Genomic DNA, 9088 nt, shown 5'->3' with positions numbered 1-9088 from the left:
ACATTCTCTTCACGCTGGCAGACTGAAGCACCCTCTAACTGTGTAACAACATAACAGGTGGCTAAATGAAATCACTGCTAATGACTTTAACAGCTAAGCTAATATTTAACATGCCACAAACATTACCTCAACCCTGGGCCACCTCGATGAACAAGGTGAAACTCTCTCTCTCTCTCTCTCTCTCTCACACACACACACTCACTCTCCTGCTGTCAGTAATGTGAGGGGTGTTGACCCAGCCATAGCTGTCATTTAAGGTTTAGAATTCCACTGGCCTTCCCAGCCCCCCTCAGCTATTGGCCAGCGCTGTCCAGTGATCGGTCTGGACCCCAGCAGTGTGTGACAACAGGTGCAGAGACACCAGCTTTCTCTCTCCTCTCACAGTCCTCTCTTCCATGTTTTTCAAAGACATTCTTTCCATGTTTCAACTCCCACTGGCCTTGGAGATAATGTTGTCTTCTCTGGATTCACGAGAAGAAGTCAGGGAGGATGGGATAGCAACAAACTGGGCAGTTTGTTTTGTTAAAATGTTTGAATTTTCCACGTTCATTAACTGAAGACCTTGGTAAAAAAAAATTAACCTTTTGTGAGTCTAGCATGCAGGGTTGTGGTACTCCTGTACAGTACTGTATGTAAGATAATAGGTTATTTCAGATTTGAGTTAATTTCTTGGTCATCTCTGCTCCTATGTCTGTTATCCTTGAAAAGGCCAAAAAAATAAAGTATTTATTTTCATTGATTGAAGACAATGTGAGTGGTGCAAATGCAAAACTCGTAGGCACAATTCTACACTTCTACTCTTTATTTATTTATTTTTGAAACACTTCAAATTGATCTTGTTTTAAATTTAAACATGGATTTTGCTATATAAATTACTGAATAAAAATACATAAAATATTTTACTTATATAAAAACTCTAAAATTTAAAACAAGATCTATGTCTATTTTAAGATGCAACATATATGATATTACTTCATCAACATTTTGTATCTTTAATATAATTTTATTTTGTCTTATTGTACTTGCAGCTTTTCATGTTTTTTATTTCTTTATTTCTTTATTTTTAATTTAGACATTAAAATATTCCAGAACAATAATACAAAATACCCTCATTATAAAGAAGCATCCTCTGAAAACAGGTGTTGATGTTGTATGCAGTGCTGCTTATCAAGTAATTTTAAGGTATTTTAAGTAAAATATACTAAAATAATAATAATGAATTTTTTTATTTTTTTATTTATTTATTATTTGTGGGTTATTTATATGCAGTTGCAAAGGGTTTTAGAGTGTTTTTTTATTTATTTATTTATTTTTTTTACATGTTTCTATGTGGTGGCTAGAGAATTCTGCATTGGTTGAGCCAAAGTTGCCAATATGTTGGGCAGATTGCAACAGTAAAAGTGATGGTTGTCTTAATAAGCACCACTAAAATTAATTCTTAAGAGTTAGTTTTTGTTCATTTTAAGACTCCTTACAAAAGTTCATATAGTTTAAAATTATAATACAGACCCAGTCATGGCATGAGCACACGTAGTCCTCACCATCTGTTTATGTGATTTTACTTATTTCCAGCTGATTGTGAAGGGAGCTAGTTGTTTTAGCGTGTCTTCTTTTCATCTCTGTTTGATTTCCATGAGACTTAATTTCACAGCTGTATGAAAGTCATTTGAGACCTTTTGTTTTTCAGGGCCCCTTAAGACGGAGGAGGCATTTATGACAAAACTCGGGCCTTCTCCCCAGCGATGGGGGCGTCTGAGGTCAGATGGTTCTCATTTGTGATATGTGCTCGTGTGAGCAGGAGGGCGTGTTTTCCGCTGTGGTTATTTGCATGTAATTTACTTTTTTCCATTTGTTGTAAAATGCATGAAATTTGCTCTGTGATTTCTCAGATTGTTATATGTAATAGCGTGACACTATGACAGGGGAAATCATGTTCTCTGTCTCATAAATGACCCGCTCACATGGAAATCAATTATTCCATTAATGTAAACCAAATCACTATTCTAATCTATTATGATATGCTTGACGTCCACAATTACAAAGTACTGCATATCTAGGGACTGCAGTCTGCAGCCTTCATAGCCAGCAAACTTCTAAGGAAGTATCTTACCGAAAATGTATTCCAATACCGTTCACAGAAAGAATGTATGTTTCCAAGCTACTAATGTATTAAAAATACATTAGACAAAATATATTGGATAAAGTAATCATTTTAGCCAAACTAGTAAACATGCCTTAAAAAATTATGTCTTAATTGGGAGACAGCTCACTAGATTTGGGAAGAGATCTTCTTCATCTAATAACACATGCCATTCATTTATTTCAGTAAATCATAATGAAAAATGTAATGTTCAGAATTTAAAATAAATTCTAATGAAACTAAGAGTACTTAAATTTAAAATTATATACTTAACTTGTTTATCTAGTGGGATCTTATTCGATTCTAAGAGGATTCTTGTTTGATCCCATTAGAACTGGTTTAAAAAAAACTCCAATAACATTCCCTTAGGGTCACATTCAGTTTTATATTGGGACATACAGTATTATTATTATATATATATATATATATATATATATTTTTTTTTTTTTTTTTTTTTTTCAGTTTAAAAAGACACAGGTGAGGCAGGTTGAATAAACATTGCGGAGACGTTTTCAGTCTGTCTTGAGTCTGTCTAGTTGCTCACCGTCTCTGGAGTCCTGCCGGGTTTATTGGTGTTAACTGATCAATTCTGAACAGGAGCCCTGCTGTTTGTGAGACACAGTCTGTTCTCTGCATGGTCTAACGCAAACACACTCTCACTCTCTTTACAGGCTCGCTCACACTCGTACGCTCAGTCTCCCACTTGCAAACACGTGTGGACTCGTTGCACATGTTGTTGCTGCACGGCTTACCCAGTAGCTGATATTGGTGCCCATCCTGACCTCAAGGGGCGGTGAGACTCGTGCCCTGCGTGCCCCATCAGGCCCCGAACAGCTTGAAGGGTAAATGACTGATCAATAGATTATTTATCATTTGCATATAAGACAAAAACAATGCCAAAAGAAGAGGCGTGTGTGGAGAATGCCTGAATTTACATAATCATTCTTCAGGAGCTCAAGGGGTCTGAACGGCCTGTCAGCATCACACATGACAGCTTCTGTTTAGATGTATAGCGCTATTGTATAGGAATCACCTTGACACGTTTGGGTCACATGATACAAACCATCCATCTGCAGAACATGCATTGTTCATGTGGAGAACTGGTTTAATAATCAATATCCTCTTTCTACAATTTGGCATCCCTCCAGAATGTGTTTTCCCACTGGAAGTTAATTCTTTGACTGGAAGGCTGGTTTTGAGATCTTTTCTGTTGAGATTCGTTGGGATTGTTTACTGAAGTCATATTAACCACATGCAGTTGGACAGAAGAAGTTTGTAGCGGAACTGATTAGACGACCAACTGTTGATCTGTTCTGGCCAAAAACCTCAAGCTGCAGTCAATAATTCATTAAAATCCCAAACAGCCAAATCATACCAAACCTCTGATCAGAAACAGTGATAGAATATGATGCATATGATATCCATTTATGTATATACAGTGTGTGTGTGTGTGTGTGTGTGTGTGTGTGTGGAGACATTATATATATAGAAAAGATACATCTGGCTGGAAAAGTGTCAAATGAAAAGAGCTACCAACCACAATATTTTAAATACTTGTGTTTGTTGTAAGTCTTTTTGAGCTGATTCTATATATTTTTTTTCTAGTTTTAGGACTTAAAAGAGAAAATTGCACTGTTAATCAGACACATTTTGTGTGTTTTTAGGCATGACGCATTAAATGTATTAATTATATTCACAATAACCTGTAGGCTGTTGTGAAGCAATATAATGATGATAATTTAGCTCAATTATTTCTGTGTCTGTCGTGGTGAATGTGCAGTGGAGACTGACACAGAAGAGAAGAATAGTTGAATAAAGTCATTTTTTGTTTTCTTTGCGCACAAAAAGTATCCTTGTAGCTTTATAAAATTATGGTTCAACCACTGATGTTACATGGACTATTTTAACGATGTCCTTACTATGTTTCTGGGCCTGGGAACGTTTCAGTTGCATTGCTGTCTATGGAGGGTCAGAAAGCTCTCAGATTTCATCTAAAATATCTTCATTTGTGTTCCGAAGATGAATGAAGGTCTTACGGGTTTGGAACGATACGAGGGTGAGTAATTAATGACAGAATTTTCATTTTTGTGTGAACTATCCCTTTTACTTTTATATAGTGTTTTATAGCAGCTCTTCCAAACAGATGTATTTGCAGTGTATTGCTTACATTTTCTAAAAACATTAAAAGTACAGCAAAATAAACAAGAACAAGCCTAAAATTGAGCAACGTATGGCAGAATAAGTGTTCATGCCTTGAGGTAACTCCTTACAGTGGCTGTGATGACTGTGTCTCATCTAAAACACCATATGCTGAATATGTTTCCCACTTCATCAGTTCACAGCCCTGCCTGGGTGGCGTGAACTCCGTGAAGATCTCCAGAGAGAAACCGAGAGGACGGCTTGATGCCACTCTTCTGACACTCTGGGAAAACTGCCTAATGGATAGAAGAGATGAGGAGAAGAAAGATGGACCAAAGAATCTCAGAAGAGACCTGGCTTATGAAAGTTAGTGCTGATTCTGATGATTTATTTATTTTATTTTACTTTATTATTACTTTTTTAATTGACTTTAGTTTATTGGACCAATACATTTACAATACATAAAAACAATATTAGCTTATTTGAAGGAGATTTCACATTAATGCATTATTTTACAGTAGCATTAATTGTGGTTATGATGGCTTTCTGGGCTCAGTAAAATTAACACAATTGACCATTTTCACCCCTTCTTCCTCTGCATGCCCTTACACCCAGAGTCGACATAAAAAGTGTAAATCATGAAGCCCAGCCCCTGTAGTTCTGTTATGAGAGCGTGATGTTGTTCGGAGCGTGGGAGGGCCGTGACTTTGGGCTGTCAGGGGACTAATCCCGGCTAATTACAGAAGCGGCCCTGGCATCAGGGTATAGTAGTCAACCACTGCAGGGGTCACACAGCATCAGTCATGTCCCAGCCACACAAAGCTCTGCCTCCTCCAGAGGACCGAACAATGGCCTCTCAACGGCCTCAACACTGACCACCAGAGCAGACAGAGGTCAGAGGTCAGCATCTCCTGGCGGACACTGGTCAGCAAAGAGCAGGCGGAAGGGGGTTGTGGAATGTATAAGCATAAAAGAAGGGAGTATGAGAGAATGGATTTCTTTTTTTTTAGAAATATGTAAGATAAAAATCATTGACCAAAAGAAGAATCAAGATATAATATTAGCTAACCTTTGTGCTGTGCTGAAAATTTCAGGAACCTAATTTGGTGTGCCTGGTCCAAAATCACTGGCCTTGTAAATCTGTCATGATGCTATATCTTTTTTTCCATCTCATTTTATTTCAATTAGTGCATTTTTTGCATTTTTTTTGTCCGTCTCATTGATCTGAGCATATGCACCTTAAGCATTATTTGTGGATAATTTTGGCAATGCTCACTCAAAAACTGAGATTCAAAAGCTGCGATCAGTCGAAAATAAATACAAAACGTGCTAATTTAAATTTTAAAAAGTTGATAAAAAGATTGAATCCAATATTTGGTAATAATACAGAGTAGCAATACATTTATGAGCCATTTGTGGAGGCCAGGCATTTTTGACTGGGAACACCACAAGTGTAACAATGTGGGTGTCCGAAAAAAGTACGCAAACAATCACATTTTTTGAGAAAAAAAACTCTCTAGGATCAAATTAACCGGAACACAACATGAAGGTTAAATAATATCTTCGAATGTCTTCAATTTTTGTCTTTTTCTTGAGCTGGCATTTCAGTTTCTCAGCAGAAGTGATAGAAAGGCATGAACTCTGGGAAAGGCCAGAATATTTTGGCTGAGAAATGATGTTTTCCGCTTAATCGCAGAGCCAATATTTGGTTCTCAGCACTTTTCATTATTTAATACGCCTGCAGGAACCAACAGACCATGTACTGAAAGCATCAGCTGAATTTGAGACATGCATCCTTTAAATTCATGTTTATTTGGATTTTAATGGCTGAAAGTCTTTTTCTGAATACACAAAGGTTAATTTTTGTCTTCTAGTGCTAAGATGATGGAAAAAACAAGTGTCATGAAGTGTCATGCTTTAATTCAAATTCATCCCTCCATTCTTAGTGTCTTCCTCGGTAATGTCTTAAACAACTGCCCGGTCTCATGGGTTCGTTTTTCCCCCTTCGCTGCTCTGGTCTCGGTTCGAAACAGCAGCACCAGCTGGCTGGGCTCTACGGTTTTTACGGATCCTCTACTGTACATCTTCCTCACTATTAAACTGTGTCCCAGAATCACTTCCTCAATCGAATCCACACATTGCTATTGGCATACTTCTGCTCTCACCGTAGTTCCTCTTTCAGTTGTTTGCCATGTTTCATTCATTCCCTGTGCTCCAGTGATGGATGGTTCACTGATGCCCATGAATGTATACATCCCATGAAAACGGCATGGAGACCTTTTCTGGAATGCCGGATGTATGGACGTTCTGTTCTAATAGTTATCCATGATTAATACTGCCATAAATGTCTGTATAATATGATATATTGAAATTTGCAGTGATATAGCCAAAGCTTCCAAGCCGAAGGCTTCTTTCCACTGTTCTTTATGTCTCAATTCTGGAATATTTCACATAACGAGGTTAGTTTTCATTGCAAACCCATGCATATAGTTTCAAGCTGCCTGGAATTATCAGCATGGCAGAAGGTTTTCCCTTTGTGTCGATTATTAAATCTAGACCTAAGATTAAATAATTCACATGAAATCAATAAATAATTATTATTAACACAATTTAAGGATATTGAGTTAATCTATTCCAGTGGTTCTTGACTAGTGAGTTGTGACATCAAAATTGTTGACATCAAAATCCTTGGTGGAAATTCAAGAGACTTCTTTTATTATTAGAACATTATTTTGCATATAATTGGGCCTTATTGATTTGGCCAGCAGTTCATTGCAATATTATATAAATATCAATATATTTTGTTTTTCAGTTTATTTCTTTTTTCAATTATCACAGGCTTCTTAAAAAATATTAAGCAGCACAAATGTTGTCAATAATAAGAAATATTACAGATCAGCATATTAGAATGATTTCTAAAGGATCGTGTGACACTAAGACTGCTGTTATTCAGCTTTGCCATCAGATTAAAAAAAATGCATTTTAAAATATATTAAAATAGAACATTTTATATTAAATTGTAATTTTTATTAATTATAGTTATTTTAATTGGTAAGTTATTTTAAATTGCAATAATAGTGTATGTTAGATTGTTTAAGCCATTTTCTTTTTTTTAACAACATGTATAGCTTTTTACACAATAAACATTTTTGATGTCCAAAGTAAAATCTGAATCTGAAAACAAACCTATTAGATGTGTAATTCAATCAGTGAAGCAGTTACCCCTTTGTATATTTACTATAATATCCGATTCTGTGCATTATGCTTTAAATTCAGATTGTTTGACAAAACTCTGACATTTTACACAAACACTTTAAATCTAATGTTGCTTTCATTACCTCCATATCAACTCTGCATTAAGTCAATTCTTCGCTGTGCCGATACGCACTTGCAAGTGCACTCCATCCTTCACGTTAAATAAGTCTTGTCAACACAAAGATTTTTTTCTGTGGTTTCATGCTCGCAGATGCTCAATATTGCTGAATCTGGAGTGGAATCCTTTTCATGTCTGAAAGAGCAGCACACAAAAGGCACACTCATCCTACTAGGATTTTCCATTCCTCCACATGGGAAGTCTAAACACCGCTGTGCAAGCCTCAGATTCACTATAAATATCATAATCTTTAATTCTACTATTGTTTGGTTTACGATCACATTACTGTCAGTAGACTCACAGGCCACTTCATTTAGATGTTTTGACATCACTTAAGCTTTTCCATTTTGTACGCGGTTTTTCCAGTTGGTTCGGAAGTGAAGGCTGGCAGTCTGTAATGAATTACGCTTGTTTTATTCATTCTCGATTTTTCTCCTCGTATGAAGATTGTGCTAAAATATCTTCCTTTAGTTAAGTTTTGCAATGCTTTGTATTTACTTTACGCCAGATTGTAGTGCTAAACTGAACATGTGTTCGCAAATATATGCACGTTTAATACACAGAGCGTGTCTTCCCTGGATTTGTCAAAACCGTAGCCTACACCCCGTCCGTGAATCCCATTTCTTTCTTTTTCCCTAATCTCCCGTACATTTGGCTGGAGCGTTTGGTAAATCGGTTTCAGTTGGCTAATACAAACCATACTGCCGCTCTCAATGCTTCAGGCCTTTTCAAATAAGATTAGTGGACTTCACATATGGTTGTTGATCCTCCGGATTTAAAGAACAGTTAAAATATTTCCCTTTAATGTGTCTCCATATCCGGCTTGATAAGAGCGTAATACCCCAAGACATTAAATACATGCCTTGTATTTAATGTCTTTGGGGCTTACAAGCTTCAGTGAACAGCAAAACATATGAGCGTAGACAATAATGATACAAAAGCCTTAACAGCATGGAGAATGGCCACACAATCACTTCCCCTCCCTTTTTTCATTTACAGAAGGACAAATAAGCAAGCTGTTGCCTGGCTGTAGCCATGTCTTCAATGTCTAATGGAATCTTCTACCAAAGTCCCTTTAAGGCAAGTCAGCTCACTCAGTGACCATCTTTGTAACACCCTCGGGCAGCTATTTTATGTAAGCAGGAGTCAAGTACAGCTCTTATCTATTATGGTAGGGACAAATTGAAATGTCCAAAATTGTTTGCAAGATTATGGTTCAATTGTATATTCCAAATCAGCATTAAAATATTGAATAACATCAAGAAATTGGTCTAGCTTGTGCATTTTCTAGAGTAAGAACCGGTAATGTTCGTACCAAAAAGCTGAATGGCTTCTTAATGAGACTTGACTTACATTTCTGCAGCAGCCATATTGAGCATCTTTTCTCATTTTTGAGAGTGCATGTGATATTAACTCCTGTTCTGACTGGCCAAACT

General features: G+C 36.6%; 1 long non-coding RNA gene across 1 annotated transcript; it reads left to right on the top strand.

Annotated features, from left to right (window-relative positions):
- The first annotated feature begins 4165 nt into the window (after nucleotides 1-4165).
- On the top strand, nucleotides 4166-8719 carry LOC131551481 (uncharacterized). Its single transcript, XR_009273779.1, has 3 exons — nucleotides 4166-4196; nucleotides 4476-4645; nucleotides 8652-8719. It is a non-coding gene; the product is annotated as an uncharacterized LOC131551481 (long non-coding RNA).
- The last annotated feature ends 369 nt before the right edge of the window (nucleotides 8720-9088 follow it).

This window comes from Onychostoma macrolepis, chromosome 12 (genome assembly GCF_012432095.1).
Source record: "Onychostoma macrolepis isolate SWU-2019 chromosome 12, ASM1243209v1, whole genome shotgun sequence".
Lineage (NCBI taxonomy): Eukaryota > Metazoa > Chordata > Actinopteri > Cypriniformes > Cyprinidae > Onychostoma > Onychostoma macrolepis.
This window is presented reverse-complemented; position numbering and strand designations above follow the sequence as displayed.